Source organism: Felis catus, chromosome B4 (genome assembly GCF_018350175.1).
Source record: "Felis catus isolate Fca126 chromosome B4, F.catus_Fca126_mat1.0, whole genome shotgun sequence".
Classification (NCBI taxonomy): Eukaryota; Metazoa; Chordata; class Mammalia; order Carnivora; family Felidae; genus Felis; species Felis catus.
Window position 1 is genome coordinate 69,018,745 of NC_058374.1, and position 14,447 is coordinate 69,033,191.

General features: G+C 37.2%; 1 protein-coding gene across 2 annotated transcripts in view; it reads left to right on the forward strand.

Moving 5' to 3' along the window:
* PDZRN4 (PDZ domain containing ring finger 4) overlaps positions 1-14,447 on the forward strand; it is a 371,623-nt gene that overhangs the window by 283,939 nt on the left and 73,237 nt on the right. The gene's annotated exons all lie outside the window — the stretch shown is intronic.

A 14,447-nucleotide genomic window follows, 5' to 3' on the forward strand; every position in this document is an offset into this window, starting at 1 on the left:
AATCTCAATATTTTACACACAGTGTCCAACTCAAGCAATGAGAGGAAGTCAACTCACCATTGTCTAAATGTATTATTTTATTTTATTTTGAAAGACTTAGACTTCGTAAGTTTTGGATGCTTTACTGAACTTCTTCCTCTTTCAACATAGAACTCTTACTTTGTGAAGCTGTCATTTGATAAGTCTAGGACATTAGGGAACATTTCATAGTGACATCAATTACCCATAATCCTCATCTTTTTAAAATTACCAAATCGAATATTTCACGAAGGCCAAGTTCAGCCACTAGTTCTATACTCTGATTTAACAATATTTATCAGAACTTGAGAATCAATAATGGCTTGTCTTGTTATTATTTCCTTCTTTGATGAGTAGTTTTCCCAAGAACATAAAATTTAGATTTAAATTAAGAACTATATTCTATATCCTATATAGTGATTACTTAATTCCAGACAACAAGTTGAAAACAAAGCAGACATGTCTCATGGTGGTATAACAAGAATGCTGAGAAACAGTCAAGGTTTTTATTTTTTTTTAATGTTTTTGTTGTTGTTTTGTTTTTGACAGAGAGTAAACAGAGGAGGGGTAGAGAGAAAAGGGAACAGAGGATCTGAAGTGGGTTCTGCACTGACAGCAGACAGCCTGATGTAAGGCTTCAACTCATGAACTGAGAGATAATGAACTGAGCCAAAGTCAGACACTTAACCAACTGAGCCACTCATGCACCCGACTAGTCAGGGCTTTTAATCCCAGATTTAACACTTGTTGTATAACCTTGGTAAAAATCAATTAAACAAATACTCACCTCTTATTTAAGATGTGACTAATGCTTAAATCTCCTGTGAGCAGTGAAATAAATGTTGGTAAGGCAACTGATTTATAAATTGCTAAATAGATTGTGAATGTCAAGCACTAACTCCCCTCATCTGTAATGACTTCACATGTGTTTGAAACTTATTATGAACTATGGTCTGTTTCTAGAGCTTAAGTGACTTTCCAAGTCTACATTGGTAACAAATGGTGTAGAATGGGGACTTAAGTTCTCTGACTACTAATTCAATGCTCTTATTGTGTATAGATTTTACTTTTTCAAATTTGTTCCATCCCCAAATCTCAAAAGCATCCTATCTCAATATGTTTAAATATGTCATAATCATATGTGATGGATAAACAATGGATAGAGAACCCTTTGGAATGCCATGTAGGTAATAAGGTATTATATATAATTTCCATATTTTTGTTGAGCTCCTACTCTATCTCAGTATTGATTATTTTTTTATGTATTGTCACATCACTTTGTCATAACAACTTTTAGAATTGTTTTAGAGCATCATTGTCACTAATGTATAGATGAAGAAATCAAAGTTCAGAAAAGGCAAGTGATTAGTCTGAAGTCACACACCTGCTAAGGGGCAGAGCTCAGAATCGAGCCCAGGGCTGAACATTCATACTTTTCCCCTTATGCTTTACTCTGCCTTTGTGTATTCTAGTAGTACGTCAATCACTATCTTTTCATATGCTGTTTATGCAACCTAGACTCTCAAAATAGTGCTTTCTCTGTTTCCACAGGTATAGACCACACGTTCTGGCCCCACAGACACATCATTTCATGAGGTCACCTGAGTCGCTAGACTCACCTTTCTATAGCAATGTCCCATGTCTAAGATCCTGTACTTAACCCTGCTGTGCAAATCTCCCCCACACATTTCAAGAAATTCCTACAAATGGTGGAATCTAGCTATTGGTGAAATCACAACTCTTAGAATCCATCTTCTCAGCTCCACCAGGACATACCCTCAGGTCTGAGTTATTAGAGGAACCCTCTGAGGGTCCCTGCAGGACAGAGCAGAGTTGGCTTTTGTACTGTGAGTACCCACAGAATGTTTCAGGGCGAGCATGGGCACTGCCAGGGTCTTTGAGATTTTCCTACAGAGGGAATAGCATATCTGCCACTTTACTCTTCTGAGAAAAGAGTCAACAGTGGGTGACTGTTAAATGAGACACACATTGCCGCCCCTCATGCCCATGTTGTCCCAGTACCATATGAATCATCAGATAAAGTTGTCTAAATAGTTTGCGTCTAGCAGAAAGTGCTTGAATTTTCAACTCTGTGAAAATGGGGGCAAACAAGAGCTGTGGATGCTCCTTTGCATGGTCTGGGTCCATTTTTCTTGCCTGTGCCTTCATAGGTCATTTTAGTAGGACATAGAGAGAGCCTGTATCAGGAGTTACTAACGAGTCATAATTCTAAGAAGAAAAAAAAACTATCTTGTTTTTTTAATTGTCTTTAACACTTTTGTTCTTATTGGAATTCACATGTTATATTATAAACTGATTAAGCCCTGAAGATGTCATTATATATTTAATAAGAACTGCTTTTGATCATATAATATCAATGGTGATAAATTTTTATCTGTGTATTATTCTCTTCTTTATCTGGCTCCCAGACCTTTATTAATGCCCAGTAGTGTCTGAATAAAAATATTTTCACTTGATATAATTTTAATAACCTAATTCATATGTCTTTCATACATATTCATATGAAGACCACATAACCCCCAGAAAAATGAAACGTATGCTATGAATTGATTAGTGCATCAAGCAATTGTATCAGATGCATACAAAAATGTGTGTTCTCCATGATCTTACTTATAAAATGCTTTTTGAGTTAAAGATTTATGTATTCAGCAACCTGTAACTCCTACATGCTACTGTAAAAATCTTCAAAATATAAAACAGCAGTGGCAAACTGAGAGTTAATTTCCATATATGCAAACATCTTTAAAAGATAGGCAAAGCCTAGCTAAGTTAACTTAATGTTATCTGTTAATTTATTATGATATCTCCTTTATATGCAAAACTTTGGAATCTAAATCATGATTATAAGAAGAAAGAAATCTTAGATGAAAAACAGATGACTACCTCTTGTGGCAGAGTTTCCTCTTAAAAAATTATGAAAGGGTCATAAGAACAAAAATATACCATGTAATATTGAAGTATTGAAGAGCCGAGAGGGGGTGTGTGTGTGTGTGTGTGTGTGTGTGTGTGTGTGTGTGTGTGTTGGTACTCCTAAAGCACTATCATAAAGAAGAGGGTGTTTCAAGTTGGCTCTGGTTGCAGGTGGTGGAAATCTGAGTCTGCCATTTAAAAGGAAATGAAGGAAGGGACTGTTTAAAGCCAAGACTTACCGTCCTAGCGTTTGTATTAAGATAGAGCTACCTGAAGCATGAGATCTTTGTGGTGTAAAAAAAATCAAATTTCATTTAGCATTCTACTAGTCACTCTTCTTGAATTATTCTTTACCCATTGAAATGTCCAAGTCACCCTGGGATAGCTATTTGTAAGCTGCCACTGTGAGATGACATTTAAAACAAATGAAAGAGATATAGACAACATCCTCTTTAAATAAACAAAATCAACCTCAGCTCGAAAGCTGGTGTGGAAATGCTCGCTTTCTGTCCTACTCTTCTGTGCATATGGCGTTCTGGAAATTATAAATTCTGTTTTACAGAACTACAATATTTATTACCAGAGGAAAATAGATTATTAATTACAGCCAAAGGCTGCTTTGATTAAATATACAATTAATTAGCTATGCTAAGCTCATCCATCCCAGAGCTCCTAATATTTTCAGCCTGATGATTCTTCTAGTACTTTTAATTAAAATTGTTTTAAAAAGCCACAAGTTAGCCGCATGTGCACTTAAACTGAAGTTATCTCTTCAGTGTTTCACTGATTTCCGTATGCCATGTAATTAATCTTTAGTGATTAAATGTACATAAAATCATCGGAGATGCAAGGTAATTTGTGCAGACATGGAACAATGGAGAGCTTTTACTAGGACTTTGCAGGATTGTTTTATCTGCGGAAATTTAATTCAAAAGCCTACAGATGTTAATTGTTTGAAGGAATTAAATTTATAAAAATTTGCCCTTCTCCCCCACTCTTCTAAACAAAGTGAAATAAAGTCAACAGTATTGTGGAGAAAAATGTTTGTGGCAATTTAAATTTAAAAATTTGATGACTCTATCTGCAGAGTTACATTCACTCTATTACTCTGCCTTATTTTCTTCCAGAAGGAGACATAGAGCCATGTGGAACAGCTTTCAAAAGGTGTCCCCAAATACTGTTGTCTGACTTTTCATGCATGCACTCAGCCCAAAAGCCTGGAGTTGGTTGCCGCTCTCCATACAGCCCAGATGTTATTTTGCAGTTCTTTCTTTCTCTTTGAATCACTTGTGATTGTGTCCACTAAAGGAAAAACCTGGGAGAACCCAGGTGGTCTTTTCCCCCAGGGGCCTCATCCATCTCGTCTCAGGGGGCTGCTGAACTGTTGTGAGGCATTAACAACATTATGTTACACGTGGCAAAACTAGGCCTTGAACTGAGGATCTTAAGGTAAAGGTTCAGTCACAGGTTGACGGGCTCTTGAGTTACCTCTTTGAGCGTTATCTGATTCACTTACAGAAAAAAAGCAGATAGGGATTCTCTTCACTAAAGTGTTAAGTAATGTCAGAGGTTGTGTAAGGAGCAGTGCTTATTCATGCTTATGCATGCTGTTCATAGATTTTTCAGAACTGAGGAGGTCGTTGGATCGCATCTTTTCTAGCCTATTCATTTTGCGGAAGCGTTTTTTCACTTTTCACCTGGAGTATTCTTGTCCAGGAGACACAAGTTAAGACAATTATCCATATTTATTAATGCCTGCAGTTCATTCACTACTTAGTTTGAATTTTATGAACTGTCTGCTAAAAGAAAATAGAAGAATAAACTTCCCACCAATCCTCTTGTCCGATTTTTAGAGCTTCTATGCTAAAACTCCTATTGATGTTTAAAAATAATTAATAGAAAAATTGTAGAAAAATCTTGGTGTTTTTTTTAACTTAGTAGCTAGTGTGATCTTGAACAAGTTGCTTAACCTGTTAAGGTTTAGCCTCTTTATCTGTAGGATGAGTGGGATATTTCTCTACCTCTAATAGCAGATAGTCCTGAGTAGAGTATGTGGTAAATAGGAAGCACTCAACAGATTTTTATTACTAGTATGGTCTTTTTTATTCATTTCAGGGTGCACTTGAGACAACCATGTCAATGATATTATTGGTGCCAATTCCATTTCTTTGATGTAAGATAGCATCAGTTTTTTGCGTATACATCATCTTCTGCCTTACGCAGCAATCTTTTTTGCTGTTAGTATGGAACAAAATATTTCTTTTCAAAGCCTATGAATTTGAGGAAGTTGGAAGCATGGTGTTAGGAAGGTTATGGGCATGAGTTCTGGTGGTTTTATTTGCGGATGTAGAAGCTTGCAAATTTCCCTGGGGACTTGGCCTTTTTTCTGTAGTTTCATGTCATCGACTGAGCTCAACAAGTGTCAGAATGAATTCAAATGGCAGAATTGATTGTTGAAAATGATTTAAACCTCCTGTTTTTCCTAGGTTGCTGGCTTTGTTCAGATTTTGTCCTGTCCTCTCAAACTGGCATAAAATAGCTTTCATCTTCCAGGCACTAAGTTAAAGATGCTGATATTGAAAGATACAGTTAGATATCATGCAAGTTCTACTTTCTTGTGTTCATCCCTGTGTTCTAAAACTCCTATGTATTCACTTGGGTAAAATATATTTCTAAGTTTATATTCCACGCAGAGCTATAAATGATTCAGGTAGAAGACCCTAGAAAGTATAAATGTGTTTGTGTATGAGTTTGTGAGTATGTGTGTGTATGTGAGAATGAGACAGAGAGAGAGAGAGAGAGAGAGAGAGAGAGAGAGAGAGAGAGAGAGAGAATTGTGTGCATCTGTCTGTGTATGTGTATGTGTGTTTATGGTGAAACAGTTAACCTACCTGGCTAGGTGGGTACTAACCAGAAAGAGTTTCACAACATTGGTTGAGGTAGGTTTTGATCTCTAAGATAATCACAAAATATAGGGAAATTATAGGTCTATAGAGGATGGGCAATAGCTACTTAGAATGCCTTTATGCCTTTCTACTTAAAATTCAACTTCTACAGCTTGCATTTCCTTACAGTGTGGATTTGATTAATTGGAGTAGAAACCAAGGCTAGACTGTTGTAGACAATCTGCTAAACTGATAGGTATTATTAGAATAGGTATGAATGAAAGGATCAGAATATTGTTTTACAACCCTACCCATCTTCTCCTGGTTGGACCATCCATGCTTTACCTGTCTTGATCCAGGCACGGATCATTTTTCCCAGTAACTTCCTAAATGGTTTCCTGATTTCCATTCATTTACTTCTCACCACAGTCTTTGGAGTTATCTTCCCCAAACCTAAATGAGACTGTACTACTTTTCTGATGAAAGGTGTTGTTTAAAACAAGTATTTTAGGGGTGCCTGGGGGCTCAGTTGGTTAAGTGTCCAACTCTTGATTTCAGCTCAGGTCATGATCTCATAGTTCATGAGTTCGAGTCCTATATCAGGCTCTGCACTGACAGTGCTTGGGACTCTTTCTATCTTCCTCTCTCTCTGTTCCTTCCCCCTTGTCCTCGCTTGCTCTCTCTCAAATTAAATAAACAAACTTAAACAAATTAAAAATATCAAAAAATACATTACTGTGGCCTATTAAGGACACGGGGATCTGTGTCAGAGCCTTCTTTTCCACCTCTTTGCCAGACGTTTACCAAATCCCCCATACTCCATCACACCAGATCTCTCTTTGGTTCCCAGAAGACTGGCTTTTTCATGCCTTTACTCTAAGGTTGCTTTCTTTTTTCCCATCTTTGCAACTTATGAAACTCTTCATCTTTTGAGACCCAACTCAAATGTCAAATCCCTATACTCCTGGGCACATTTAGCTCTTTGTGCTCCCACAGAACACAGTTCATACCTTCAGCTCTTGACAAGTCTGCTTATAATAATAGATGTATATGTTGTTTTCCCAAACAGGTTGTGAAGGGCAGGTGCCTTCCTTGCTCAGCCTCTTATACCTTCTGACCTCAGCGTCCACAACTTTCAAAGGGGGATAAAATACTTGCCTCACATGATCATTTCTGGGTGTGATTGAGAACATATAAGCCAAGTGCTTCGCTCAGCTCCTGGCACGTTGTGAATGCTCACTCAGTGCTAACTGATATTATGGTCGTTGTCACGGCCAGGACTGTGAGTGCAGGTATTAGCTTGTATCCCCAGAGAACTGCCTAGTTTCTGTCACTCAAGAGTTAGGAAGGAAGGAGGGAAGGAAGGAAGCATCCCTCAGCAGCATAGCAATCTGTTTGCTGCCTTAGCTGTATTATTTATTTGATCCTACCCACAACTCTGAGGGGTATTAGCATCTCCTGTTCCAGATGAAGAAACTGAGGCTCAGTGAGTTTAAATAACTTACTCAGCATGACACAGCTAATACTGAAACTCTTTAGATCCAAGTTCTGAATGCTTCCTGCATCTACAACTTTGATGGATTAGTGGGGCTTCTGAGCGGAGCTTCTGAGTGGGGCTTGCCCTTGTGTGCCACTCAAATAATTTACGTATTTCAGTAAATGGAATAATCTGGGTAACTGGGCTACCTAATGGAGCTGGGCAGTGAAAGGAAAGCAGTTTGCATGTAAACACAGGCAACGTTCATGACAAATCCAATCATGTTTGTTTTAACATGGATTTTGCTAGGGAAATGAAAAGTTAGCACATGTTTATTGAGTATCAAGTATGTACCAAGCATGGCTCTGGGACTTTAAACTACAGCACTGAACAGAACTGTTAGTTTCTTGTCGTTGAATGTTTTTTTGTTTGTTTGTTTGTTTTTGTTTTTGTTTTTGCACGGAAGCATTTAAGTAGGGATTGCTTTTGGAGATAGGGTGCAGCGAAATTTTGGTGAAGATGTTATTGGCATCTTTGATGTTCTTATGACAGATGCCATGTTACAAATAATTCACTATCTCCTGATTCCTTATTAGTAGCTACGTGGAACACTTTTATTCCTTTCATTTAACAGATGGTTATTTTTGGCACTTCTTTGGCACTATGCTACTGTGGCTGATGGCTGAGACCCAAGGTTATGTTCTTGATATCCATATATGCCCTAAGAACAAAAAATGAGACCAAGAGATCTTGTCCAGGGGCTAAGAGCACATTTCCTCTTTTTTCAGTGAATATGAAAACAAATTGCTCTAAATCCTCAGTTATTGATGCTGTTTATAGTAATTTTTAAAAAGAAACTCTGGGTCATTTAATTACGATGAAGATTTTGCCCAATGAAATAATGTGAGTTCATTTTAAAAGAATTTGCCCTGTATATGCCTTATGTCTTTACACCCTTAGGCCCAGTCCAGAAAATGTTAGGTCTGCCTGAGAATTTCTCATTAAGTTTAACATACTTGGATCTGATATGTCAAAACTCAATGGATAGGTTTATTAATAATCAGTTACATCAGCTTAGTATTATCTTAGGAAGTAAAAGGTCAGTAAGTAGTTGTTATCCTACCATTTTATCAGTGGACTCTTCTCCAAAGACTTCAAGTCATTATTCACTGCTTATAGAGTCACTTGAGATATAAAAAGTCTTTTTATAGTAATGAAAGAGCTCCCACAATTAGCCAGAAGGCAGCCATCTATCTTTTTAAATAGCTCAGCTTGGAGGAGAACAGGATTTCAGGTGATATTCAGTAGATGAATTGTTATGACAAGATAAAGTTGGTGATACCAATCTGTGTTTTTTGCTGTAGGGATATATGTGTGTGTGTGTGTGTGTGTGCGCGCGCGCGCGCGTGCGTGCACGCACACACACATGTCCACAAGAAAAAAAAAAGACATTCAGTGCAGAGTAGGAATTTGTTTCTCTAAAGATATGCAAATACAGAAGCAAACTCCGAAGAAGCTGTGTCCAACAATTCCTTACAATTATTATTAACTCTAAGTGATTACAACACGAATCTGTTTTTAGCTAATAACTGATACAATAGGATTTTGAAACATTTTATTTCAACATAATTTCAGGCTTACTGATAAGTTGTAAGACTAGTACAAGAATTCTCAAATACCATTCATCTAGATTCCCCAGATTTTAACATTACATTTGCTTTAGATTCATCCTCTACCTTCCCCCACCTCTCACCCTCTCTTTTTCATGAAGTTCTAAGGGTTAAGATCACCAGTAACAGACAAATCCATACCACTTGCCTCCTGATAGGATAGATGGAGAAAGATACAACACCACTTCTAGGCATTCTTGCCAAAAACACAAAACCTGTACCTAATCAAGGAAACACACTAGACAAAGACACACGGAGGGATATTCTGTGAAATAACAATGCATATCAAATATATGAATACTTTAGATTTGCTATGTGATCTCAATAAAAGTTGTACTTTCTTTCTCCCTTAAAAATGCGACTTTTGCTAAATCCGAGAAACTGGTAATTGTATTTTTGATGCAACTAATTTTGCTAGTGAACTTAATTTGCAAAGATGGTAAGTTTCAACTTTTACCATACGTTTTTGTTATTGTTTGAATCAGAGAAGTTTATGTCTCGTTCTATCAGGCAGGGCCCCAGAAGGAAACGGAAGTCACAAAGGATTTAATTGAAGCGAATTTAATGATGGAGCAACTTATAGGGGGTGTGAGCAGAGTTAAAAAGAACATAGGAAATCGCAATATAAAGAAGTCCTTACTTCCCATACCCTTGAAGAGGGACATTGAATGAGAGATGTGAACAGAACCTAGCAAGATCTGGTGTCCTGAAAGCCAGGTGGAGAGGGAGCTGGATAAAGACATACCGTACTAGCTCTCTTACCATTAACTGAACCAAACAAAATACATAAAGCAGGGAGCACAGTGACGCAGTATACAGTGGTCAGTGTCCCAGAGCACCGAGCTGGGTAGACTAGACTGTACATCTGATGGACAAACTAAGAACCACCAGCTCATGTGCCAAAAAACAGATACCTCCATTTCTTTCATTAACATAATTGAAATAAATCCATTTATATGAAGGTTAAAAAAAAAACTATGTTGCATATATTTCAATTTATTTCCCTCAGTAAGAATCAAAACATACCATGACCTGTTCTTTAATAACAGGGATAATTTATATAAATAATCACTTCCAAATGGGAAAGCTTAGAAGAGAAGAATGTGGCAGTGGGAATCAGGAAAGAAACAGAAAATACAGAGGAAGGGCTACAAAAAAATAAAAGCTAATCAAGGGAAAAAGCAATTAGGAAAGATGCATCCCCAAGATTGCCTATAACCAAAATGATCAATTTGTTCAAAAATAGTTCTGATAAATTCACAAAGAATGGGTCTACAATATCTTGATAAGAAAAGTTGAAGATGAATCATGCTTGCATTTGGGAATACCTCACTATCAAAGTGTGCAGTGAAAGGGATCAGGAAGTAGCACACTGTCCTACAGTAGTGACCTCAGTGTCACAATCAATTAGTTAAATGTAACAGTAGGCTTTCGAAATATCTCCTTGGGTTACCGGGGGGTCTGCAATTCATTATTATTATTATATGTATGAGCCTTTTTAACATATTCAGTTTTTTAGGTTGTGAATGTATATCATGTCACGCAAAGGTTATTAAGGACAAATCCCACAACGTCACAAATTACGTAGGTTAGGCAATAGTCTTTACTGGTAGAACATACAGGTCAGGAGTGAGTAGCACGGGGAGTCGTGCAGGGGCCACAAACTGATGGACATGCATTGTTTCTGTAGTCCAGTGAAGGGATCCCCACCCACTGTTGCTATCTTCTTTCGGAAACATTATCAGTAAGGAAACAGACTACAAGAATTTCAGAATATCCGGGTTAGAAGTTAGTGACTTCCATTTGGCTGGGAAAGCCAGTTGCCTTGCGCAGGGGGACTTTGGAGCTCAAAGCTGTAGCACCCTCACACACCAGGAAAATGAAGCTACCAGTCCCTCATAGTCCAAGCTTGCCAGAAGGAACCCCAGGATCACTTTTGGGTAAGTCTGCCTATTATAGCAATGTGATCATTACATATTCGCATCTAAAAATCCAGTAACCATGCTTTCAAAGCAGATCACTGCAGATCACACAGAGTTTTGGCTTAATGCAATTTAACATTTCTTGTATTCTTCTAAAATTGCATCATTTTCACAAACCCACCAGTCATTATTTTGTTCATTGATAACAGTAAAGCAGGTCAAAATTAATTTTGTCAATCTTTCACTAGGGTTTCTTCATATAATTTTGCACAATTCTTATTCTGTGTGTTCTTTTTACTATAAATATTTTTTCTCCTGTGCTATGCTTAATTGATATGACAGATGTCTACATAGAAGCAAACATACCAAAGTTGAGAAAAAAATTATATTCTTAAATTCCCTAAAATGAATTTAAAGATTATATATGACAAGTGTTTTAATGACAATAGAGTTTGGATTATTTTACATTTCTTCCATACCAAACATTTTAGCACCAATTTAAATATAATTTCCTCCCTTTATAAAATGTTACCAGACCATGTTTTTACAACACCTCCATAACTATCAGAGAAGTTGATCAGCGTTCACATAGAGCCTTTCATCAAAATTAATTCCACATTTACTTGTGAAGGGGGAGATCTTATAAACTGGCATGCCCAACTAGAATTATACTACTTGGCTCTGAGGATCTATATGTAAACCATAGTAGTTGATAGCACTGTATTATATAATTGAAATTTGCTAAGAGAGTAGAACTTAAATGTTTTCACCAAAAAAATTAATTAATCAATATGTAAAATGATGGATGTGTTAAGTAACTAGATGGTTGGAATCCTTTAATGGTATATACATATACCAAATCAACACAGTATACACATTAAATGTCTTACCATTTTCCATGTCATCTATACCTCAGTAAAGCTGAAATGAATGAATGAATGAGTGAGTGAATAAAAATTTTGTAAACATAAAAACTAACAATATTCAAGTTGAAGATTGGTCAATGTCACTTGCACGTAATCTACAGTATTCTATGCTTCTCTTGAGTATTCTTATATGTATTCTCCTATGAAAGGCACAGATGCATAAAAGGCCTTATTTTTCATAAGAGGAAATAGAGGTTTGGAAACCCTCATCATTCCCAAACAGCTGACTCTGGAAATGGCAACTCACCAGGGTGACTTGGTTATTCACGCACTTGTTTGCACTTCAAAAGGAAAAAAAGAAAAGCCTGTTTGTTTTCTGATACTCAAGAAAATTTTGCATGTGGCTGGATTTGGAGGAATAATCAAAGTAGCACAGCTCATATCCAAGCTGAGGCCACCAGTCACTCTGGGGAGGTTGCTGACAAGTGGCCCAGATTTTGCAGTTTATCCAAAAGGGTAGATTGTTCGTTGAACAGAAGCCTCATCAAACATTGCCGTGATATGGTTTACATATGAAAAGCTATATTCTTTACTTAACATTCACAAGTTGCTTATGGATTAATTAGCCCATCTGCCACAACAAATGTATTCACACTTCTTTTGCATTGGTTGCTGAAGAGTGACCGCCTTTCTCCTATCCACTTATCCCTATCAGTATAATGGAAAATAACTTTTTAGAAACAAGACACTTAATTTTTCAACTTATAAGTTCAGGGGTAAGAGAAAAACCTTCCCAGAAGATTGTTTCCCACGATTGGTTTTTCTTTTAGTCACCAAGTATTCGTTTATTTGTTGGTTCATCTGACTGTCTTACAACTGCTCCAAGTTTGATATGATTAAGACTGCTCCTGGGGCACCTGGGTGGCTTAGTCAGTTGAGCGTCTGACTTTGGCTCAGGTCATGATCTCATGGCTCATGAGTTCGAGCCCCGCATCAGGCTCTGTGCTGACAGCTCGGAGCTCGGAGCCTGGAGCCTGGTTCAGATTCTGTGTCTCCCTCTCTCTCTGCCCCTCCCCCGCTCATGCTCTGTCTGTCTGTCTCTCTCTCTCTCAAAAATAAATAAACATTAAAAAAAAGAATTTTTTTAAATAATAAAAAAAAAGACTGCTCCTTCCATGTGCTTCCAGTCCCAAATTTACAAGGACAACCACATGTCTCTATTGTAGAACTTCTTTAATTGGCATCTTCTCCTTTCTTATGCTGTGGCCAGTTCTGATCACCTCTCTAGATGCACAGTGTGCTGGTTTCTCCTCTATCTCAAATCAGGTGGCTTAATCATCATTTGAGAGTCCATTTGTCCCACTCTGGCACCTATAGCCCTTTGTCAAATAGCAATCACACAAGTCTTTTCAGTTATACTCCAATTGCTATACTCCCGTTCAGTAGTGGTAGAACCAAATCTGTTTTGGCCACAATTATCAAAATGCCAGATGTGATAGTAATAGAGGGAATTATCTTGTAGACTTCTCATGTTTATTATGACTCTAACCTCTCACCTGTGCCATTCAACAATGACCTCACAAAAAAGTCTCTTTCTCAATGCCATGTTTCAATCAAATCTCCAGCCTTTTTGAAACCCTTCTGGATGTAAACTTCAAACTCAAACCCCATGACACATGGGTGTTTCTCTCCTAATTTTCAAATTACCTTTCTTCTCTTCCCATCAGTTTTGCTCCCAACCCTTTTTATCTACTTTTTTTTTCTCCTGAAAATCACCTTCTCTCTTACTCTCCTAGGATTTTTGTTTCCCTCCATTTATTTAGCATCTCGGACATTTTGGCTACTTATATTAAATGGGACACTGTTAACAGAGGGCTTCTCCAACTCCTGTCTCATTTTCACAAAACAAATAAAAATTGTATGTTGTTTGTACCAAAGCAAGATTGAGACAAGAAAGAAAGAAGGGGGAGAGGGAGAGGAAGCACAGGAAGGAGAGAGGTAGAGAAAATGATAGAAATGAAATAGAATGATAAGGTTGTGGCACCATGAAATATCAGATACCTTGCTGTTGGTTTAGGATCTAGCCACTTGGGAAAAATGAAGTGTGGCTACTGATTTATTTGTTAATTGACTACAAAATTTTGTCTACAGTATTAAAACCTCAGGTATTCTTCCATGTTCTTCTTCCCCGGTGTAATTGATGATAACTGAGCAAAGCAACTGCCAGAAAATCCCAATTAAGCTATTCTTTTCTGTTGTTGTGAAAGGTATAATTTATAAAATGGTGACCTTTTGGTAGGCTAACAGTATGTTGATGAACTTCAAGTGAAGTGAAAAAAAAAGTGTTTTGTTATCATCATTGCTTACATTTTCTAAGAGATCACGTGAGACAGAGCCTTTAAAGGTCATAGACTTCTTTACTTTGAGAGATATTAAATAGCTTATGAAAATAGAGGTCAGCTGCATGATAACTGGAAGAAAAGAGCATTCCCAATGGGGAAGTAAGATATTTGAGATTATATTGACTGTCCTTTTTGAAGATTGTATTTGATTGTCCTTAAAGCAAAAAATGAAATTTGCATATAAATGCTATAATTGTAAATGAATGAATGCACAGGTCTTAAAATCAATAGCTATTGATCTTGCTGTAAGAACGCTAATATGGTCTGCGTATACTA